A 12,129-nucleotide genomic window follows, 5' to 3' on the forward strand; every position below is an offset into this window, starting at 1 on the left:
TGATGCCTCCTGCTTTGGTCTTCTTCAAAATTACTTTGGTTATTCGGAGCCTTTTATAGTGCCATACAAATTTTAGGATTGCTTGTTCTAGCTTCGAGAAGAATGCTGGTGCAATTTTGATTGGGATTGCGTTGAATGTGTAGATAGCTTTGGGTAGTATTGACATTTTAACAATATTTATTCTTTCAATCCAATAAGTAGAATTTAAAAAATTTTCATGGCTACTTTCTTTTCCTTGCACATATAGTTTGAAGCTTTCATTTATAAAATAGGTTTCTATTTTCATATGTATTTTCATATTATTTTTGTTCACATAATGTATAATAAACATCTTGCCAAAATCTTTTTCTATTCTTGGGGTTTGTTTTCCAGACATTAAACAAATGACTCCATTTGTTTCATTAATTCATCATGGTTATTTGAGAAATAACCATGGGGCACCTGGCTGGCTCCATCAGTTAAGTGTGCAAGTGTTGATCTCAGGCTCATGAGTTCAAGCCCCATATTAGGTGTGGAGCCTACTTAAAAAAAAAGAAATAGCAAAAAAAAAAAAAAAAAAAGAAATATCTATCTACTTCCTATATACAATGATGAAAGCAGATATTACTTCAAATCCTATTTCACCACATGCATAATGACTATAACAAATTTGTGACATATTCTACATTAGTATACAAGCTTATCTAAAACATCTCTCAAGTGTTTCACTCATAATAAGTATTTATGTCAATCTGATCTGCTGGGCAAAATTTACCTCCTAATTTTCTAACCACTTGCAATGTGTTCTGGTTTCCCCTGTGTTTGGCGTTTAACCACCATTCTGATACTCCTTTCATCAACTTTCCGAGGATTCCCTTCTCATATCCTCTGTATTGGCTCTTTGGTTTCATAAAATCTGTATTTTCCTCTAATTGCTTCTAAATCTTTTTTTTTAAGAACAAGCTACAGCAGCATTAAAAAAACAAACTATGTGAATTAAATTTTTAAATTTTTTAAATTTTTTTTAACGTTTATTTATTTTTGAGAGACAGACACAGAGCATGAGCAAGGGAAGGGGAGAGAGAGAGGGAGACACAGAATCCGAAGCAGGTTTCAGGCTCTGAGCTGTCAGCACATAGCCCAATGTGGGGCTCGAACTCACAGACCACAAGTTCATGACCTAAGCCAAAGTCGGACGCTTAACCGACTGAGCCACCCAGGCGCCCCATGAAGTAAATTTTTAAGACCTTGCATATTTGAGGATATTTTTACCCTTACATTTCATTGAAAGTTTGCTGTGTATAAAATTCTAAGCTGGAAATATTTTTTTTTTCCAGAATGTTAAAGGCATCGTTCCACTACATTCTAGATTCCAGGGTTGATGTTCAGAATTTCAAAGTCATTCTGTTTCTTCATATTAGTATGTTAGTTATATGATCTTCCCTCTGTTACCAGGGTTCTGAAGTTTCCCAATATGTCCTCCTCTTTTCACCCACTGCACCGGCAACTTGATGGCTCCTTTCAATGTGGGATATCATATTCCACATTCCTGTGAAATTTCTGGGAACTCCTATTATGCAGATAATCAATGGCATTTACAGATATACTACAATTTTCTTTTTAGTTCTTTTTCTTTCCCATTTTTGATATTGCAAGTAAAGTCTTTTTCCAACCTCTTTGTTGAGTTTTGTATTTCTGCAACTTTATTTTTATTTGTAGTGTTCCTTTCCCTTGTAACTTTGGTCTTTCTCATTGTAGCCTTTTCTTCTGTCATAGCTGCAACATTATCTCTTGCCTGTCTGATGGACACTGATAATAATTAACTTTTAAAGTTATCTTCTCCCTTTCAGTTGGTTTTCTCCAAGATAGTTCTTCTATGTTTTGGTTTGTATCTTTCTTGTTAGGGCTTCCTTTAGATACTTGAGAATCCTTAGTTTTCCACTCAATCCTAGACTGATGTAAATGTGGTTTGGAAACTCTGAGTGATTATATAGTGCTTCTGGACTTCACTGTAGAGTGATCTGGCTTGGAAGTTTAATTCTCCAGAGAAGGCTTTTACAACTCTTCCCTCTAGAAGGCAAAAGCTTTGCTGCTAGTGTTCTAGAAACCAAATGAAGAAGAGGACCATGTTTATTAGCATCCAGTAGGCACATTTTCACTTACCCTGTTTTCAGTAGGGTGACCCAGCCTGCCACTTTATGTGCTGGTCCTCAGTCCAGAGAATACTTGTTTTAGCTTTTTTAGAGAATAATCACCTGTATTTTGTTTAGGTAGAGAGGCACAGTAGCCCAGCTGCACAGAACGGGGGAGGAAATTAGGGAATCTAATTTCTTCCTCTTCTTCCTCCTTCTCTCCTCTTTTTTCTTAGTCCTCCTCTTCTTCATCTTCTTCCATTTCCTCCTCCTCTTTATTTGGGAGAGGTACCGTCAGGTTTGTTGACGTGTAATTTGAACACAGTGAAAGTCTAGTTTGGTTTAAATCAGGTTGGTTCTCTACTTTCCCCTCTGCTGTATCAGGATTAATTTTTCTTTTGTCTACTATTAATTTGATCATTTTCCATCTGCCAGCTTCTAAACACTTTTGATGCTGTCTCTGCTCTTACTTTTTCTGTATTGTCAGTTTACACCTTTTAGAAAAATCTCTTTGCTTCCACTTTGGAGGGAAATCAGGATAAAAAATTAGATGCCATGTTCAACTTGCCATGTTACCTAGAAATCTTACCTTGGTTGCATCTTATATTGTATCATGAGTATTTTCCCACATAATGTAATACCCTTTGCAAGCTTTCTTGTATCCCTTTATTTTGGAAATTGCTTTACATTTGGCCTAAATTGCAAATGTAATATAGGCACCATGAAATAAGTTATTATCAGGGAGCAGTTAAAGAACACCTGTGATCATATCATCTCAATATAGGTACTGCTAAGTTTTGTTTTGCTGTATTCTTTTCATTTATATTATCTGTACGGGTGGGTTAGATGTGATTATATGTGGGACAAACTTGAGTTTCAATTTCATACCCTCTTGGCATCATTAACTTTTCATGTCATCAGTCTTCAGAAGACAATTTTTTTAAAAGGCAAAACTTAATTTTTAAAACTTAAAATTTATGTATAAGAGAAATAGACAAGAATAAAATAGATATGCATTTTAAAAAATGCCTTATTATTGATGATATTAAATAACCTGGGATCCTATTTTTAAGTATACTGAAGTAAATGTTCAATTTAAAAAAAAAAAAAAACACACACACTTTCTTGTAAAAAAAAATGTTAAAAAAAAAAAAGCATCATCACCCATTCCTAAGCAGTATATGGTAGTGTGGTAAATAGTATTCACACTTTGATGTTTTTCATTCCAGATCTCTCAATATGTGTAGGCAATCCTATATTCATTCAGAAGATACTTATCTAGTTCCTGCCATGTTCCACACTTTGCTCTAGGCCTTGGAGAAAAAAAGACTTAACAGAATTATTTAATAGTGTGTGTGTATACATCTATATACATACATATATTTACACATACATGTGTATATACACACCTATATATAGTAAAAATTATATGTAACTTAATATGCATACATATATATCCACAACATAGATATGTATGCATAGATAAATATAAATACGCGTCCACATATTTATAAATTAATGATATACACATAAACACAATGTTTGTTGACCATTGCAGCTTCCTGAACACTAGTAAATTTCAGTGTCTTTTCATTTATAAACAGTTGGATTTCTTCTTTTGTAAATTGCTTCTTTAATTTCTTTACCCATCTGCCACCAGTTTAAATGCAACAGGAATAGAAATGATTATTTTCAGTCACAGGAAGCTCCCACCCAAGCACAAGACAAAATCGCCGTCAACAACTCTAAAAGATCCAATGGAGCCAGAGTAATAAGGAAAGAAGGGCACCACAGTGTTCCTCAATCAGGGAGTGAATCCCAAGAAGTGCTAGGCATCCACCGCTATCTTGGGGAGGAAGAAATACAGGTCTGAGAATGTTCACCACTCAGTGGGCTCTCCTGTCAAGCTTACCAGGCATCCTCAAGTAGGGAACTTATGAAGCAGTGACAGAGAACAAATCTAAGTATGAGAATAGCTAGGCTTCGAGGACCTCCACATCCTCTGGGACAACTAAAAGCTGTAAGTCTCCCTCTCCCCCAAGCCCAGCAAGAGAACTGAGATGAGAGCAGAGCCCTGTTGACAGGCCTTTGCCTGAGATTTGAGAAACCAGAAGCAAGCAACTGCCTTTGCTGCCTCTGAGCTCAGAGAATTCTTTGTTATTTTGGGGTCCGCATGTGTATGCCTCTGATCCCGTAGCACAAGGTTTGGGTCGTCTTGGCTTGGCAGGATGGCTTCCGATGCTTCTCAACTTGTCCTCCTTGCTCAAGCAGTAGGTTCCCGGCTTTTGTTGTATCTGAGACCCCCCCCAGTACACACGTCTGCCTCAAATTGCCCTGTTCAGATTCTAAGGCTCCAGAACGCTGTGAACAAGCTTGCCTCACCCTCTGAAGAGCTGGGACAGGAGACAGAAGACAATAAGGCCTGCACTGAGCTCCAAAAGGCTTCTTCTAACGTCACCCATACTAGGAAGAAACCAAAGCCCCACCCACAACTTCCGGTGCCGGGACTTCCTCGTTCTGTCCTGCCTCCTCACTGACCCGCTCCTAAGCCAAGACCTCAGTTTTGTCGTACCGTTAGGAGTCCTTTGCCAGAGTTCCCGCAACAACTCAGGCCAGAGAGGTCCAATTTGCGGCCAGGGCGTGCTTAGCCTCTCCACTGAACGGACCTTTCTGAACCGAAAGTCCTCACGGAAACAAAGCAAAAACGGCGTAAGTTGTTTTTAAATGATTTCCTCAGGATGGCAGTAGTGCACTAGTTTTGCCAACAAATATTCGGTACCCTTCCCCCAGGCCCTCTTCTCCCGCCCATCCCGTCTGGAAAAAAAAGAGGCGAAGGGGCCAGAAAATACGGTTACCTTGTATCTTGCCCAGTTTAAGAAAACCTGCTCACACTGAGGCACTTTAGCTTTGGCTTTCATCAGAAATCAAACTGAGGTCCAGAAGTAACCACCTTTATCAGGCACCTTCTCCTTTAAGAATTCAATTTCCACTAGGCCCAGTCTTCATAGTTTTGTTCTGGTTCACTCAGCATTACATCTACAGCATTTTCCCCGAGGTCAATTCTGTCTAGTTCTGGGGGCAGTTCTCACGGATCCTGGCCTAAACAGAAAAAGAAAATGCTGGAAATTCAACTAGGAGGGTCTCTCTAGGTATCAATCCATGTTTCCTTGCCTGGCTCATCTCTAATGATCTCAGGAATGTCTCCATTTTCTGGGTAAAGATGAAGGCATGTGTTGAATGGTTGGCAGCCATTTGACTGGGGCCTTAAGAGGAGGGCCCACACTACTCTCATTGCTGTATGCCATCCAGTGCCCCGCATAATATATATATATATTCCAATCAGAGGTTACTCAGAATTTTGTCTCATGCTTTCATTTACCATTTGGAACACAAGCACTTTCCCGTGTCACTAAATGGCCTTCAATTGCTCTCCTAGGACTTTACTGATGAGGGTGTAAGTGTATACGTATTACCATTTATCTCTCAAGAGGTCAGTCTTAAAACCATTTTCCTCAGTAACTATGTTTGCCAAGGATTCAAAAATAACCATGTGCTGATCAAGGGTAAAGTACTGCCATAAAACTTGTTATGACCACTGATAACCTTTTGGATTATGTCTTTCCACTCCTCCCAATACACAGACTTCTATATTTACATTCATACACAATAAATTTATATTAAAATTGGATGTTACATTATGGTTTACATAAGAAATTTTTCCTCCTGATTCCTGGGCATTTTGAGACTATTATATAAACTTTCAAGTCTTCAGTTTAGTAAATGCATTATAAAAAATGCTTATTGCCTCATTATTTTATACACACACACACACACATACACACACACACATTTCTCCTTAATTATAATTTGACTTCTATTGGGTGCAATTTTGCACAAATCTTCTGCATAACCTAATATAAACTGCATGGTCCCACATCAACATATATTTTCCCCAGCTTGAAATTTCTTTACATTTTATTCTAGAAAGAGGTCTCCCAAGGAATTAAGAGTGACACCTGATGATGGCAACCTGTTAACATTTTGAGAAATTATGAAGCCAAAAATAAATGGTACCAATCAAAACTAAATAACTTATAATGCTATACATTCTCCCATCTTGCTCATGTATTTTTCAACCTAAAATCCTAGTTCCCTCGTACCTCAAATGTTCAAACATCACTTCCTTCACCGATTATAGTTTGGAGTTCTTTGCAAACATCATTAAATATTCCTTGGAATACTTCCAATTTCTAATGTTGCCTCTCATCTTTTATGCATTTCTTAGAATTAAGCATTCCTGCTTACAAAATTACCAGATACATTAGCCATACATAAAGTGCACTGAAGTCACAAGTAATGCCCACTCAAGCACACAAGGATTTCCAAAACAGGGTGTCCTGAATCCTCTTTTCTGTGATCAGTTAGAGATATAAACACATTAGGTCTCAAATGGCCAACAAATCCGGTTTACATCAATAACTTCTTCTGCACATATTTGTCCCGATTGGCTCTCAAATGACAAATATATTAGAGGATTCTCGAAAAATCTCTTAGAATACACAATCTGTCAAGAACAAATGGAAACACTTTATCCCATATCCCTCTTTCCCAAGGGAACCACTATTAAAGAAGCCTGATGAGTACATTGGTTTAAATATTACAAGTGATATACAATTATTCCCAAGAGCTAAATAGATTTAGTCTACATCTCATCATTATATCCCCATATTCCTCAGCACAATGCGACACACACATACTCACACACACACTCTAAACAGCCATCCTCATCAAACTGTACATGGAGTTTGGTGTCATGAGTTTTTGATTCAACATTGGACAGTGGGTACTTGCCAACAGCATTTACTATTAATGAGCAACCTGATAATTTTTTTTTTTTGGTTAAATCACATAATATTCCTTCATTGTTGGTAAGAATAACTTGCATCTGGAAAAGAATCAGTAAATTGAGCAAAAAAAATGATACTCTTAATTCACAGGGACTCAATAAATATGCCACTAATGTTGGACCTATTGCATTCTGCTCCTTTATGTTACATTTATTACATACTTGTGTATGTGTGGGCACATGTGTGCAGGCTGTCGGGATCGGTTGGTATGGCTTTGGACTTGGTGATACACATAGAATATCCTTGCCATTCAAGTTGCTTCCTTCTATTATTGTTTTCTCAGGTCTTACACCACATAAGCCTCTTCATATGACATCAAATATGCTTTAGAAAACTGGATTTTCTGACAAGCAGAATTTGGAAATATTACATTTTCATAAAAATTAAGTCCGAGGCCTTTAAGTCTTGCATGTACATAGACTTGGGCACATTTTTAGAAGAAAAATACATCTTTTGATATACCCTTTTCTTAACCACAGATTGGTATATGTTGGTTTCTTGATTTTTAAGAAAAATAATCTTGAATGTAAGCTTTTCTCACTTTCAACATTTAGAAATTTCAGACAAGTATAAAATTAAAAGTTGAAGGCAAGCCATTGGAAACATCACTCTAGAAAGTTAGACACTGTTAGCTGTTTGTATGCTTTCCAGATTCTTCCCTTGTGCCTATTCACTTTTTTGAATCCTTACGTGTTTGTGTATTCAAATTGAATTAATCATGTATGTAATAAGTACAAAAAGACATACTTTACTTTACCATTTCATTTACCTTGTATTAGACACCTAGGATGGTTTGATCCCAAAGTTCCAACTCTTTGCTTTTTCTTCCTGGAATCAAAGGTATGGACATCTCTCTGTTAAGGACTCAGAGAATGGATTTCAATCTTTCCCAGGGCTTACAAAGACCACCTGCTGTAGCTGAACCCAGAAAATGGTCCCTTTGCCTTTGCTGCTATCCACTCTTGCAAAAGAAACCTCAATGATCCTCCTTGGCTCCACCTCTCTGCCTTCCTGTGGGAATGCGGCTATGAGATCACTTCTGAGAGACACAGTCTCTGGACAAAGGATATTCTCATGTGAAAGATTAACTGATGTTGACCAACTAACCTCCAAAGAGTTGAGCCAACTGACGATGCTTCTCACCTGGTAGGAAAGAGCCTGTCCAATCCTACACATCATTACAAAAACTAGGTGATAATGGCTTCATTTTCAGTGGCTTGCTCAGGGTTATGAAGAAGAACAAAGGGTATTATGGGAGAGCATGCTGAACTGCAATTTACTGCTATACTGGTGAGTTTGAAAATCTCTGCTTAAAAGACTTCTGTGTTGCATGCCTTTTATTGTCTGGCAAATGCCTGCTATTTTCTTTGCCACCTTTCCTATTAGGTGGGTTTTTCTGTTTTTGTTTTTTTTAACTTTTCATTTAAAGAATTTTTCATGTTTATTTATTTTGGAGAGAGAGAGAGAGAGAGAGAGAGAGAGAGAGAGAGAGAATGAATGGGGGAGGGGCAGAGAGAGAGGAAGACAGAATCTGAAGCAGGCTCCAGTCTCTGAGCTGTCAGCACAGAGCCAGATGCGGGACTCGCACCCTCAAACTGAGAGATCATGACCTGAGCCAAAATCAGATGCTCAACCGACTGAGCCACTCAGGCACCCCTTTAACTTTTCATTTTGAAACAGCTTTGATCTGAAATGAGTGTCAGTGGCTGAGCGGTAATTAGGGTTGGCAATAGTTACAATCCCGTTACTGGTCATAGTTTCATGCTTGAATTCATGGGACTCAGAAAGGTGCTGTTGCTCTAGGCTTCCATCCACTCCCTGGCCAAATGTTGTCTCTTCATGCAAACCAAAGTATGAAAAGACAAATTTCTTGAGTTTGAAGAATCCCAGGGCTACGGCTACTCCTTCTGTCCCTGACAATTCAGATATGGAGCACTGTCTTCACACATCTAGCTTTCCCAGTCTAACATATGGTCAACTCCATATTACTCCAAATAGGCAGCTTAGTCATCCGATGCAGGATTTATCTCCTATCTGCTGAGTTGAAGTCAGAGGTCACCTTACATCTTCATAGGGTTCCTGACCATTGAGGCATGTTTTCGCAAATGTCTCCAAATCCCCCCTGGCTGCCTTTCATCAAGAACAGCCTCAAGGACAATTAGACCCAGCTGCTTCAGATTTGAAGAGGAGGCCCAGTTCAAGGCCAGAGTCCACTCAACCTCTTAAAAGGCCAAACCCTTCTCAACTGCTAGGCCTCACACCAGTCCTAACAACACTTTTTTTTAACATAACCTCTTGGTGGCAGTATTGCTATAGAAAAGCCAATTAACCCAGCTCCCTGGGCCCTCCACTCCCACCCATTCAATATTTAAAAAGCCATCAGGAGACAAAGGAGTCAGGAAACTTAGTTGCCTAGCCCTTTGCCCAGTTTGGGGGAAATCTGCTCAAACAGATGAACTTTAGTTCCTAGTTTCCCTCAAACATCAGAGGCATAAAGCACCTACCCTCATCAGCCATGTTTTCAAGAATTATTCCACCAAGGCTTTGTAGGTCTGCTCTTCACTCAGCTTTGATCCCCAACATCTTGCCATGTTTTTTGCTTCAGTGAGCAATTCTTAGGGATCCAGGGCTAAGAGAGTAAGAAAATCACGGGAATAAGGACTGGAGAAGAGCAAATCTAGGCACCAGGCCTCTTGACTTCTTTCACTGCCAGGTTCCCTGGGAGTCCTCCTCCATTTTCTGAGAGGGCACCAGGCTTTGTGTGTGGAGTAGGGGCAGCCATTTGGCTGGAACCCTAAGAGTAGGATCCAGAGCACTCTCAAGTCTGAATTTCATACAATGTCCCACTTGGAGTGATACATATAGCCGAACATACATAAATTCCAATCAAAAGGGACATAATTTTGTCTCATGGTTTCATCATTTAACAGTGGAACACAACCATGTTCCAATGCATGTGATTATTTGACCTTCAATGGCCTCCTATGATTTTATTATTATTACTATTATTATTATTATTATTATTACTACTATTATTATGTACATGCCATTAATTGTTAGGGATCAATCTTGTAGTGTTCTCTCATACATAACTAACACATGCCATGAGTAAAAGTGCAATCATAAAATCTTGTACTGAGCACTGATAACCTTTCACACGTTTACTTCCATTCTTTCAACACACACACATAATTCTGTAATTATGTAATAAACTACAATGAATTTACATTTAAATTGGATTGATGTAGGCATCATGTTTTTAGATTCAAAATTTTCACTTCTGATTCCTGGGTAGTTTGAAATTATCATGAAACATGTGCAAGACCTTGATTTTAGACAATAAACATTTGCACAGAACTACCTGATTGACTCATTAAAGAATATTAATTAGGTTCTCACTTAACCTGTTTTTACTCATAGGACATAAAATGCCTACAATGCCACCACTCAGGAATCTTATTTTGAGACTTGCCTTACCTAATCATGAATATGATGACCTACATATGCTCTAAAACTAATATTGGAACAGACACTAAATACTCATTTCCCAGAACACTAGGGTTTCTTTTTTCATACTTCTCAAAATTCACACCAAATTTTTCATCTTAAAATTTTCTTTAAAAACTGTAAAGAAAAAGCCAATGCAGTAAATGAAGGTTGAAATTGGTTATCTCTCAAATTCAGTCACCCAGATATGTATCCTAAGAAAACCCTAATGGATACATTCACACCCTTCCATGCAGCAATAATTTTTCACTAATGTCTTCTTTTATACAAATGTAAATATGGATATAAATGTTGCCTGAGAATTTCATGTAGAAAAGCATGCTCACTGTAACACTGATCATTGTTGTGAATACCCTGCTTTAAAAAATTTTTACATATATACACATTTATTATATATAAATACATGCATATATATGTATATATAAATAAACGTTACACAGGTATGCTTCTCTTTAAACATGATTGAACGGATACTGGGTGCAGTTTTGCAGTCTTAAGCACTACATTATACCGTTTGCATACCTGCCTATCAATATGTATTTTTGAGTGCTTGAAAATGTTTTTATGTTTACCCTAGAAGACCTTTCTGCTCCAAGAAATTACAAAAGTTATACTTGGTGCCGGCAAAGCATTCAAATTTTGAGAAATTACATAGTAGAAAACAAATGGTACTTCAATCAGAAGAAAGAAAACACTTAAAAAAAAATCCTTGTCATGCATTCTTATCTCTTCACTTTGCACATATATGTACTTTTTAAAAATAATGTTCAAATCCCTCTTAACTTTAAGCATTAAAACAAGTTTTCCTACCTTGTAGCTTGAAGGCTTTTAAAAACATCATCAAATATTCTTTGGAATGTCCACATGTTTTACAATTTTGCCACCTGTTTTTGCATTTCTAGAAACAATCATGCTTCTTTACAATGTACCTGCTACAACAGCCATATACGAAGAAGTGAGGCGAGGTCACAGGTAATGCCACCTCCAGCAGACAAGGACTTTTGAAATGTGGGTTCATCTTCAATCCTCTTCATTTGTTTTTGGTTCCCATCAGTTTGTGCAAAGTCTGATCTTGTAACAGAAGTGTAACCATTCTTGGCTTGGCTGGATAGTCCCATTTGTCTTCAGGCTCTCCCAGCTCCCATTTGGGTGCACCTGAGACCTCCAGCAAGCCCATCTGCTCCTGCTATAAGCCACCAGGAATTGTCGTGTCCTCAGCGCTCAGACTCTCCTACCACAGAGGGCCCAGGTCCGAGAGCATGGGAACACCACGTGCTCAGAGGGGCTGGGAGAGAGACCCGCAGGCCGAGTACTTTGTCTGTTAGTGGTTTCCTCTGGTCCCGCCCACAGTGGGCGAATACCCAGACCCCACCCCACGACTTCCTGTGCCCTGACTTCCTGGCGGCTACTGGCAGTCTTGCCTCCCCACCGACCACCACCTACACCTGGACCCCACCTTTATCCAGAGCTCCAGGTAGGCCTCTGGAGGAGGCACTGAGCTCAGGCTAGGGGCCCGGCCCATCAGCCTCCCCACCGAATGGACCTTTCCAAAGTAAAAAAGTCTTTTCAGAAAAGAAACCTTGGGGCTTTTTCCAGCAATTTCC

The 12,129-nt window shown here is 38.6% G+C and overlaps 2 long non-coding RNA genes across 2 annotated transcripts; one reads left to right on the forward strand and one right to left on the reverse strand.

The window, feature by feature from the left end:
- The first annotated feature begins 4,683 nt into the window (after window positions 1-4,683).
- On the forward strand, window positions 4,684-11,546 carry LOC123383407. Its single transcript, XR_006593102.1, has 3 exons — window positions 4,684-4,820; window positions 7,859-8,308; window positions 11,428-11,546. It is a non-coding gene; the product is annotated as an uncharacterized LOC123383407 (long non-coding RNA).
- LOC109496604 lies at window positions 4,814-11,474 on the reverse strand. The gene is made up of 3 exons (XR_002739864.2): window positions 11,336-11,474; window positions 9,523-9,647; window positions 4,814-7,846 (listed from the first exon to the last, which is right to left on the reverse strand). It is a non-coding gene; the product is annotated as an uncharacterized LOC109496604 (long non-coding RNA).
- Window positions 11,547-12,129: the final 583 nt, after the last annotated feature.

The sequence above is a fragment of the Felis catus genome, chromosome X (assembly GCF_018350175.1).
Source record: "Felis catus isolate Fca126 chromosome X, F.catus_Fca126_mat1.0, whole genome shotgun sequence".
NCBI classification, from domain to species: Eukaryota; Metazoa; Chordata; class Mammalia; order Carnivora; family Felidae; genus Felis; species Felis catus.